The following is a 9,503-nucleotide window of genomic DNA, read 5'->3' on the forward strand; positions in this document are numbered from 1 at the left end:
GACAAAATCAAAATCTAAAATACATCAAACGAAAAGATATCAACTGTCGTATTCCAGACTTGTTACAGGCATTTTCTGAAGTAGAAAATTCCGGATTAAACCTGGTTTTACAGCTAGTATCACTCACTTGTATGACAGTTGCATTAAATTTACAGAGATATGTGGACAGACAGACACATTAGGTAAAAGTTTCTATAATAGGGGTACAGCAGTCAACATTGTGTTATCTTTATCTCTCTAGACACACGCATATATATTAACAAACATTAATCATGGCATAATAACACATTGACTGGATGTATCAGTACAGAACCATTTCGTATGTAAGAAAGAAACACATAAAGGCATAATATAATCAAAGCTTATTCAGAAAAAGTTAAAATCAAGAATACAGAAATTATATAAAATAATAATAGAACATTCACACAATGACAGGATGTGTTATTACAGAGTCACGTCATATGAAACAGAGAACCACCAATAGGCATAAAGACGAAGCCTATAAGCAAAAATGAGACAGGAATACAAAAAAATCAGACCAAAAAAACCCGGGATGCTTAAGTACAGAGCCGCGTCAAATGGAAACCAATAAAAGCAGACTAAATTAAAGTAATATTCATAAAGCAAAATAAAACAATACTATGACACGCTATTAAGATGATAAACAACGTCAGTACCCATAATCAATGATACTCCAAGACCATCGTGTATTATATTCGAAGTTGATACCGAATAATTATGAACAAGGTCTTGGTATCCTTCTATGAACTGTTATTTTATTACAAAAAGTACGAGACGTTATTTGACGTACCCCTGTTTCATAAAATTTGTGCTCAAATTCTGGTTACGTTTTACAAAGTCTGAGTAGTTGCTAGAATATTATCCTTTAATAATGAATCTATCAAAAGTGACTGTTGCCATTTTGGTTATATATTAACATCATGTAACTTATGAATAGAAAGATAGATTTTGAATTCTTACTTTTGTTCAGAGTGAGTCAAACAAACGCAAAACTAAAAAAAAACTGGGTGATAAACGTTTAAATTGCCCTGTTGACTCTAAACGTATACGAAAAACGAAACGAAATTGCCATTGAAGTATCAAATCACTGAGCGACATTTTTAACAATTAGATATTTTCTCGCTGTACTGAAGACCCATTTGTATCATTTGTGGCCTTGTGCCGTTTTCATCTCTTAGGGTTTTTCTCTCCTTGAAAATATTCATCTATGAATGTGTGAGCTAAAACGTGATTATAGTCTTAATTCTCAAAGCTAAGTTTTTACATGTTATTTTTGGCTCCTGCAAAAATGATGATACATTTAATTTCCAATGCTAAAAGACGGACGAAAGATACCAAAGGGACAGTCAAACTCATAAATCTAGATCTCAATAAAATTGAGAATGGAAATGGGGAATGTGTCAAAGAGACAACAACCCGAACATAGGTAAAAACAACAGCAGAAGGTCACCAACAGGTCTTCAATGTAGCGAGAAATTCCCGCACCCGAAAGCGTCCTTCAGCTGGCCCCTAAACAAATATATACTAGTTCAGTGATAATGAATGTACACTTATATTTAGAAGAAAACCTTTTAAGAACGATTTCAGTGATATCCATTTACAAGTAGTCTAGTCAAACTAAGATTAAACCTCAAACTAATTGCAACAGAAAATGGTTTAGTTCTAATCTGTAGCATTGTGCCCTTTTTACACACAGAAAAAAAGTCCAATACAATCTAACTTGAGGAAAACTCAAAATCAGCATTTTTAATTTCCTATTAAAATTAACATTGGAAGGGGAGATAACTCTTTCAAGAATGAGTCTTTTTTTGTCAGTTTTTGGTTGTTTTTCTTGCAATTTATGTGAATTATGATAATATTATGGGGTTATAAGTTTCTATTTGACTAAATTATATAATCTTCTGCTCAAGTAATGTACAAAACCAAAGTGTTATGGGTAGTTTTATTTTTTTTCAGGCATTTTTCATTAAAGATATTGCAAATTTAAAGCTTTGTAACCATTTTGAAAAACTAATGTGAAAATTTGGTATTGTTTATATCTGTATATTATATTTCTTCAGCAAATTACTTATCTAAGAAACTTTAAACCACAAACTACAGGCTCTAAAGAGCTTGTGTCGCTCACCTTGGTATATGTGAATATTCAACACAGGACACAGATGTATTCATGACAAAATTGTGTTTTGGTGATGATGATGTGTTTGTAGATCTTACTTTACTTAACATTCTTGCTGCGTACAAATATCCCCATCTATAATGATTGGCCCAGTAGTTTCAGTGGAAAATGTTAGTAGAATTTACAAATTTTATGAAAATTGTTAAAAATTGACTATAAAGGGCAATAACTCCTTAGGGGGTCAATTGACCATTTTGGTCATATTGACCTATTTTTAGGTTTTACTTTGCTGTAAATTATTGCTGTTTACAGTTTATCTCTATCTTTAATAATATTCATGTGAAGAGTTAGTTGATACGAGAAAGGAATCTCTAGATGACCATACAGCTAAACATAACCATGATTATAGTATTAACTTTCAAAGAGCTTTTTCTGATTTTATATTTAGACCTGGACCGGGTCATATTAAACTTAATATGGCAAAGTGTCTTCTTAACTTTTGTTGGCCTATTCTTTTACCAATGGTGTCTGCTCTTGGTTTTAGGACGAAAAAAGCTCTTGATGTCGTGAAGCGCGGAACTGATCATCACCGCTCAAAACATATCTTGTTCACATTATTTGATGCTTAAGCACGTGAACTTTTGGTAACTCATGTAAGAAATTCTTTAGAATCTGGCACGCCAGTTTCTCTTGAATCGTTCCACAACTGGGTAAGAGACAGTGTAGTTGACCCTTATTACCTCTACTTGTTTGACATGTGCTTTACATTTCTTCTTGCGTTCAAATTGTACAACGAGGGTATTCGAAAGAACAATCACGAAGTTGTCATGGCAGCCAGAATATTCTTTGCACCCCTTTTCTTTACAGGAAATCATCCCAAGTACCAAGAACTTCATTTGCGAGATCTATGTGATCGAGTACAATACCCCCAAGAGCTGGCTTCAGAAATGAAAAATACGGAATCCTTTTCCGTAAGCGGAGAATTTAATAAGGGACAGGGGACAGATTTTGTTCACGAAGAAACAAACAAGTTAATTAAGTCATTCCTGCTCCCTGTGGTCCCTAACGCTGAAATATGGCAAAGAGTTTGTCGTAAGTCGGAAACGCTTGAAAATTTGAAAGATAAGTGTTGTAGTGACCTTAGTCAGTCTTCCCGATATAGACTTCCACGCATGTACAACGAACAGTTAATAATGCAAAGACAGGTTAGGTCTTATCTAGCTGGCCCCTGTACACCAAAGCCGCTTGTATCACTGAGCGGAGAGGTACTTGACAAGCATTTGCATTCTTTTAAGTCGACAGGGAAGAGAAATTATGAAGCATATAAATCAAATCTTGCTACTTGTGAAACATACAAAGGTGCTGAACTTGAGCCAGTGTTCATCCTGAAAGAAAGTAGGGTTGAATATGAAAAAATTGATAACAAAACAAAATCAGAAATATTGCAACAAATTAACAACCTAATTGATGTGATGCCAAACAATGATTGCCAACAAACACTTCGCGCTAAATTAGGTACTCTAAAAAAAAATGTCTAGAAAGTCGAACTGATCGAACTCTACTACGAGATGTGTTCTGAGTTGGAGGATCAGTTAGCTGATGAAACTGTTCCAGAAATTGAAACTGACAATATTGACACTGTATGAAGATAAACAAACCATTGATTCTGGGTCCATGTTTCTCATTTGTTTTTCGTTTTCAATGTTTAGTGTAGTGTAGTTAATACTAACGTTTGTCAATTTCTTGCTTAAATTTGAAATGATTTTGTGTTCGATTTTGTTAAAATTAAAATATTTTGGTTGATGTAATATAGGAAGATGTAGTATGAGTGCCAATGAGACAAATCTCCGTCCGAAAACAATTGTAGAAGAGGCACGAAAGATACCATAAGACAGTCAAACTCATAAATCGAAAATGAACTTACAACGCTATGGCTAAAATGAAGAAAAAAACCCCAGACAAAACAATAGTACACATGACACAATATAGAAAACCAAAGAATAAGCAACACGAACCCCACCACAACCTAGGGGTGATCTCAGGTGCTTCAGAGGTGTAAGCAGATCCTGATCCACATGTGTCAAGGTACTGCCTTCAACACGGAGCCATTGCTATTAGAATATAAACACATGGTATTAACACAGACGACCTTAAGCTTCTCGAAATTATAAAATGTAACATTGCCGCTTCTCACTTTTCACCTAGAAATGTAACAATGACATATTCTGGTCTCCACCATGTTTTTCCTTAGATGGCGCTCCGGTTGTAAACACTTCTTTCTTGTCAGTGAATATATAAGCCAAAGAAGAGAAGACAACTTTTTACAACTTTAAACCTTTTTAATGCTTTAACAACTATTACAATTTAAACAAAACAAATTAAAAAATAAAACAGTAATATATTAAAAACAAACAGTAATCTAACAATATATATGCATAAATGACTCAAACTTTAACAATATGTTTTGGGCAAAAAATTCTGTCTTTAGCCCACATGTTCAATGCTTTCAGGCCAGCTGCAGTTGTTGGGTAATAAATACACAGACATCTACAATGTACCCACCAACTGCAGCTTTTATGAGAGCATTGAACCCAGTGGCTCAAAAAATCTGCTTCTGAATTGTATACAATTGAACAGATGCCACATTTGTCCTTCTTAGCGGCCTGAGTGACGGTGTTTGTGTTCACCTCTGCTAATGGCAGAGGCTCCTTTATGGGGCTTGCAGTTATTGCATCTGCTTGCTGTTCTTGTCCTTGCTAAGCTTCAGTCTCCTGTGTATGGTCATCAACTGCCACCAGTTCAGGAAAGTTTGTTGACTCAAATGCCTGAAAGTTTAACATAGTAGATGAAGCCTGTGTGACTGTCAGTAAGACAGGGTTGAAAACCAAAGCGTTATATAAATAGAAAGGTAATCAATGACAAAAGACAACACAGGAACTAATCACACACACAAAAGCAAACAATAACATTTAATATTGAAATTTAATTTTCGCAAATTGGCATGTTAAAAGTGAACATACAAAGCAAAAATAACACGCTACACGGTATTATGTATCCAAAGCATAAGTCGCAGTATTTAGAACTTAACAACATCATGATATCTGTTAAAGTATTTTGTTTGAAAGTAATATCTTAATGGTGTGAAGTATTCAAGCTCCTCTGTATGCATATGTTCGGGTTGTTTGTATCATTACGGATTTAATATGGCTTAATTAAATTGAAGATAATAATATATACACATTCAAAATAAGATGATTATTTCTTAATTAAATCACCTTGGATTTCCCATTGTGACAGGTGGGGATAACTATCACTTTCACATGGGCCCCAGTTCTGATGCTTTCTTCAGCAATGTAGTAAGCATCACCTCGGCTCCTACACTCCCTTGTCACTGTTGTTTCAAACTTTCCTTCCTCTGTAAAGTTGCATTTCTGGTATTTTTTAGTTCTACTTGTTGCCATATCTACAAATTTACATATTCTGTTAGGGACTACATTCTTTTGATTGTTGATTGTTTCAACAAGAACCAATGGTTTTCAATATGTTCCTGGACCCCACCCCCCTTTTTTAAATTTCAACCTTTTTATCTAAAGATTATAGGATATACACATAAGAGACATTCATTTGCACTTGGACATATTTAATCATTACATAAAAATATAATTTCTCTTCTTTCATTGTTGAACAACCAATACACCAACGTATCCCTAAAAGGCCTAACAAATTGTGGTGCTCCATAAAAGGAGGATGTGTTTTACAAGAGTGTATCCATTTTGAAATGATGAAAAGATATAGGAAGATGTGGTGTGAGTGCCAATGAGACAACTCTCCATCCCACATGGTGACATAATCTGAATCTTGTCTTTTGAATATTGTTATTAAGTCAGAATAATTTTACAGTAGTATTTGAATCTCAATTTTTTGTTTATGCTTTGATAGATTTTGAAAAGCTTCGGTAGAATTATTCTGCAGTATATGAACTTCGATAAATAACAACTCACTTTGTTTTTTATGCTGACACTTTGTTATTGAATGAAAAGAAAGAGCGCGTCCTTGAAATCGTTAGTTTTACCGATGCTTGGTCGTTAAAATTACCGATCTCGTTAAAAGTACCGACCCGTCCTGAATTGGGTAGCTTAATCCTAGGTGTGCAGCATTTTCTCGGCACGCACTCAAGTATCCTGAACCAAATATATTGTATGATGCTCAACGAATTTAAAAAAAAACAAAATCGCAATTATGATGACAAGAATATCTCAAGAAGCTGGTCTGTCTATCAGATACACAAACCACTGCCCGAGAGCCACTGTAGCAACAGGATTGAAAAGAGCTGGAGTCGATGACTGGGCTAATATGTCTAACAGGACACCGGAATGTTAAATCTTTGGACAGCTATATTGAAGGTCAAACTGACAAGCATCTTCGAGACCTTACCAATACGCGTCAACAACTAATTTAAATTATACTATTATTACCCGAAGGTATCACCGGCCTAGTAGTCAACGTGTTGACATGAATATCAATAATGTGGTCATTTTTATAAATTTCCGGTTTACAAAACTTTGACTTTTTCGAAAAAACTTAAGGATTTTCTTATTCCAGGCATAGATTACCTTAGCCGTATTTGGCTCGACTTTTTGGAATTTTGGATCCTCAATGCTCTTCAACTTGTACTAGTTTGGCTGTTTAAATATTTTGATATGAGCGTCACTGATGAGTCTTTTGTCTGGCGTACTAAATTATAATCCTGGTACCTTTGATAACTCACTTGTATGAATGAAAACAAAACAGGGTCAATAAACTCATCATTGATACCAGGACTAAATTTTGTATATCAGACGCGCATTTCGTCTACAAAAGACTCATCAGTGACGCTCGAATTCAAAAAAGTTAAAAAGGCCAAATAAAGTCTGAAGTTGAAGAGCATTGAGGACCAAAATTCCTAAAAGTTTTGCCAAATACAGGTAAGGTAATCTATACCTGAGGTTGAAAAGCCTTAGTATTTCAAAAGTTCAACAGAAGCGCCACGTCTGCACAGAGTAATTCATGACAGATAGCTCTTTCTTCCTCTTTAGCGAGAAATCCACTGTCCGATTTAAACATGTTCAACAGCGCTACAACCACGTGAGAAGAAACCGTAATAACGTGGGAAATAAAGAATAAATGTGACTTACATTCATGTGCATCTTTTCACCATAGTTATGACCTTAAACGTAAAGAAATCTTCTCTGAACAGAACCAAACCATGTTGTTTGATATAAATGTTATATTTTAGAATAATAAATGTTAAAATTATTTATTGAAGGATAATTAATTCTGTTTATTTCATAGTTTCATACATAGAGTTACCGTTTTTTTTGGTAAATTTTGAACACAGATATAGGAAGATGTGGTGTTAGTGCCAATGCTACAACTCTCCATCCAAGTAAACATTGACAAAAATAAGTAAACCATTATATTTCAATGTACGACCTTCAACAGGAAGCCTTGGCTCACACGTTTATTTGAGAGGGAAAAGGAACAACCAAACATTCCTTAGGGTGATGCACTTATTCAAACTACGAAACAGTGGTGAAGTTGCTTCTCTAATCTCTCGGGTCTCTTTTAATAGAGGACTTCTTCCGATTTTATTATGCCTATTGCAATAGAAATAACTATTTAGCCGGCACCGGTATTTTATATACAAAGCAGTACATTTGTTACTGATTTTGCCAGTTCTATGTAAAGAGTGAACATTATTTGATATTTACTTTTGTAAAGCACTACGACACTGCACTCTCAGCGCAAGAAAATAGGATAATTACTGAAATACCAGACATATAGCTAAATAGGAAAAACCATACTCGAGGTACATATTATCGCTTACTGTTTTTTCTTTTTCAAAAAAAAATGTTTATCCATTAAAAAAGAAAAATCTCGCCAGGATTCAAACTCATGCTATTGAGATATCTATAGAAATGGAGCAACCAGAAATTTTACTAGGTACCGGATGGTCTAGGAGAGACTATACTATGCAAATAAGGAAAAAGTTAAAAAAAAAAAAAGAGTTGAAATTTGCACAATATATGTATATTCCAGTTTAGATGCAAGTATTGCAATTCATGGAAATGCTAAGGGTAAACAACTGTAGGGTTAAGCAAGTAAGTTCCTTTGGTAGTTAAGATTAATAAAAAAAAAGTATATGAATTTGACCGATTATGATCTTGTTTGCTTATATAAAATTAGATATATTTATAAAATTATATCTTGTTACTTTTGATTTAAAAAAATAAATAATGCATTTTCTACATGTAAAACCATGTTCACTGCAAATTATTTATATCATTTAAAAAGCTCAGCTAAATAAAGGCAACAGTAGTATACCGCTGTTCAAACTCATAAATCCATGGACAAAAAACAAAATCGGGGTACTAAACTAAAACCGAGGGAAACGCATTAATTTTAAGAGAACACCGACACAACATTAAAATGAAACACGCACAGAAACGGACTAAGCATTAAAAAAAATCCTATGAGAATAACAAATATAACATCAAAACCAAATAAATGAATTTGGGATAGATAAGTATCGTGACAAGTCTTATAGTACTGGAATTCACACTAAAAATAAGAGAAAACAAACGACACAACGTTTAAATGTAACACACACAGAAATGAACTATAATATAACAACGGCCATATTCCTGACTTTGAACAGAACATTGTTCAAGGAAAAAATGGTGGGTTGAACCTGGTTTTGCGGCATGCAAAACCTCCCTCTTTTATGGCCATGTGAAATCTAACATTAAAATGACAACACAACATTACAGGACTACAATATAAATAAATAGCGGAACACAATTGACAAAAAAACCACACAAATTATTATAGCTAACAAAAGGCAACAAGTTTAAAATTTCAATACGCCAGATGTCGGTTTGCTCACACAAGACTTACTAGTGACGTCCTGATACAAGTTTGAAAGCCGAAACACAAGACTTACTAGTGACTTCCAGATACAAGTTTGAAAGCCGAAACAAGTATAAAATTGAACAGCATTGAGGACCAAAAATTTAAAAAAGTTGTGCCAAAAACGGCCAGGGTTTTCTGTTATTTAGAATAATTTATTCTATTGCAAACAGTAAATTTCATAAAATGACTATACAAAAGATATATGATATAGTTTGTTACCCCGATTTTGTTTTTTGTCCATGGATTTATGAGTTTTGAACAGCGGTATAAACTAATTACAGGAAAAAAAAACGAAATACATTACCTATAAACCAGACAAAATGCATCACAAAAAAAAATACGCATCTAAATAAGTTTTAAAACTTCAACGTCAAGTGACGTCATATTTGAAAAAGTAAAAATTGACGTCACATTT

This window comes from Mytilus trossulus, chromosome 1 (genome assembly GCF_036588685.1).
Source record: "Mytilus trossulus isolate FHL-02 chromosome 1, PNRI_Mtr1.1.1.hap1, whole genome shotgun sequence".
NCBI classification, from domain to species: domain Eukaryota; kingdom Metazoa; phylum Mollusca; class Bivalvia; order Mytilida; family Mytilidae; genus Mytilus; species Mytilus trossulus.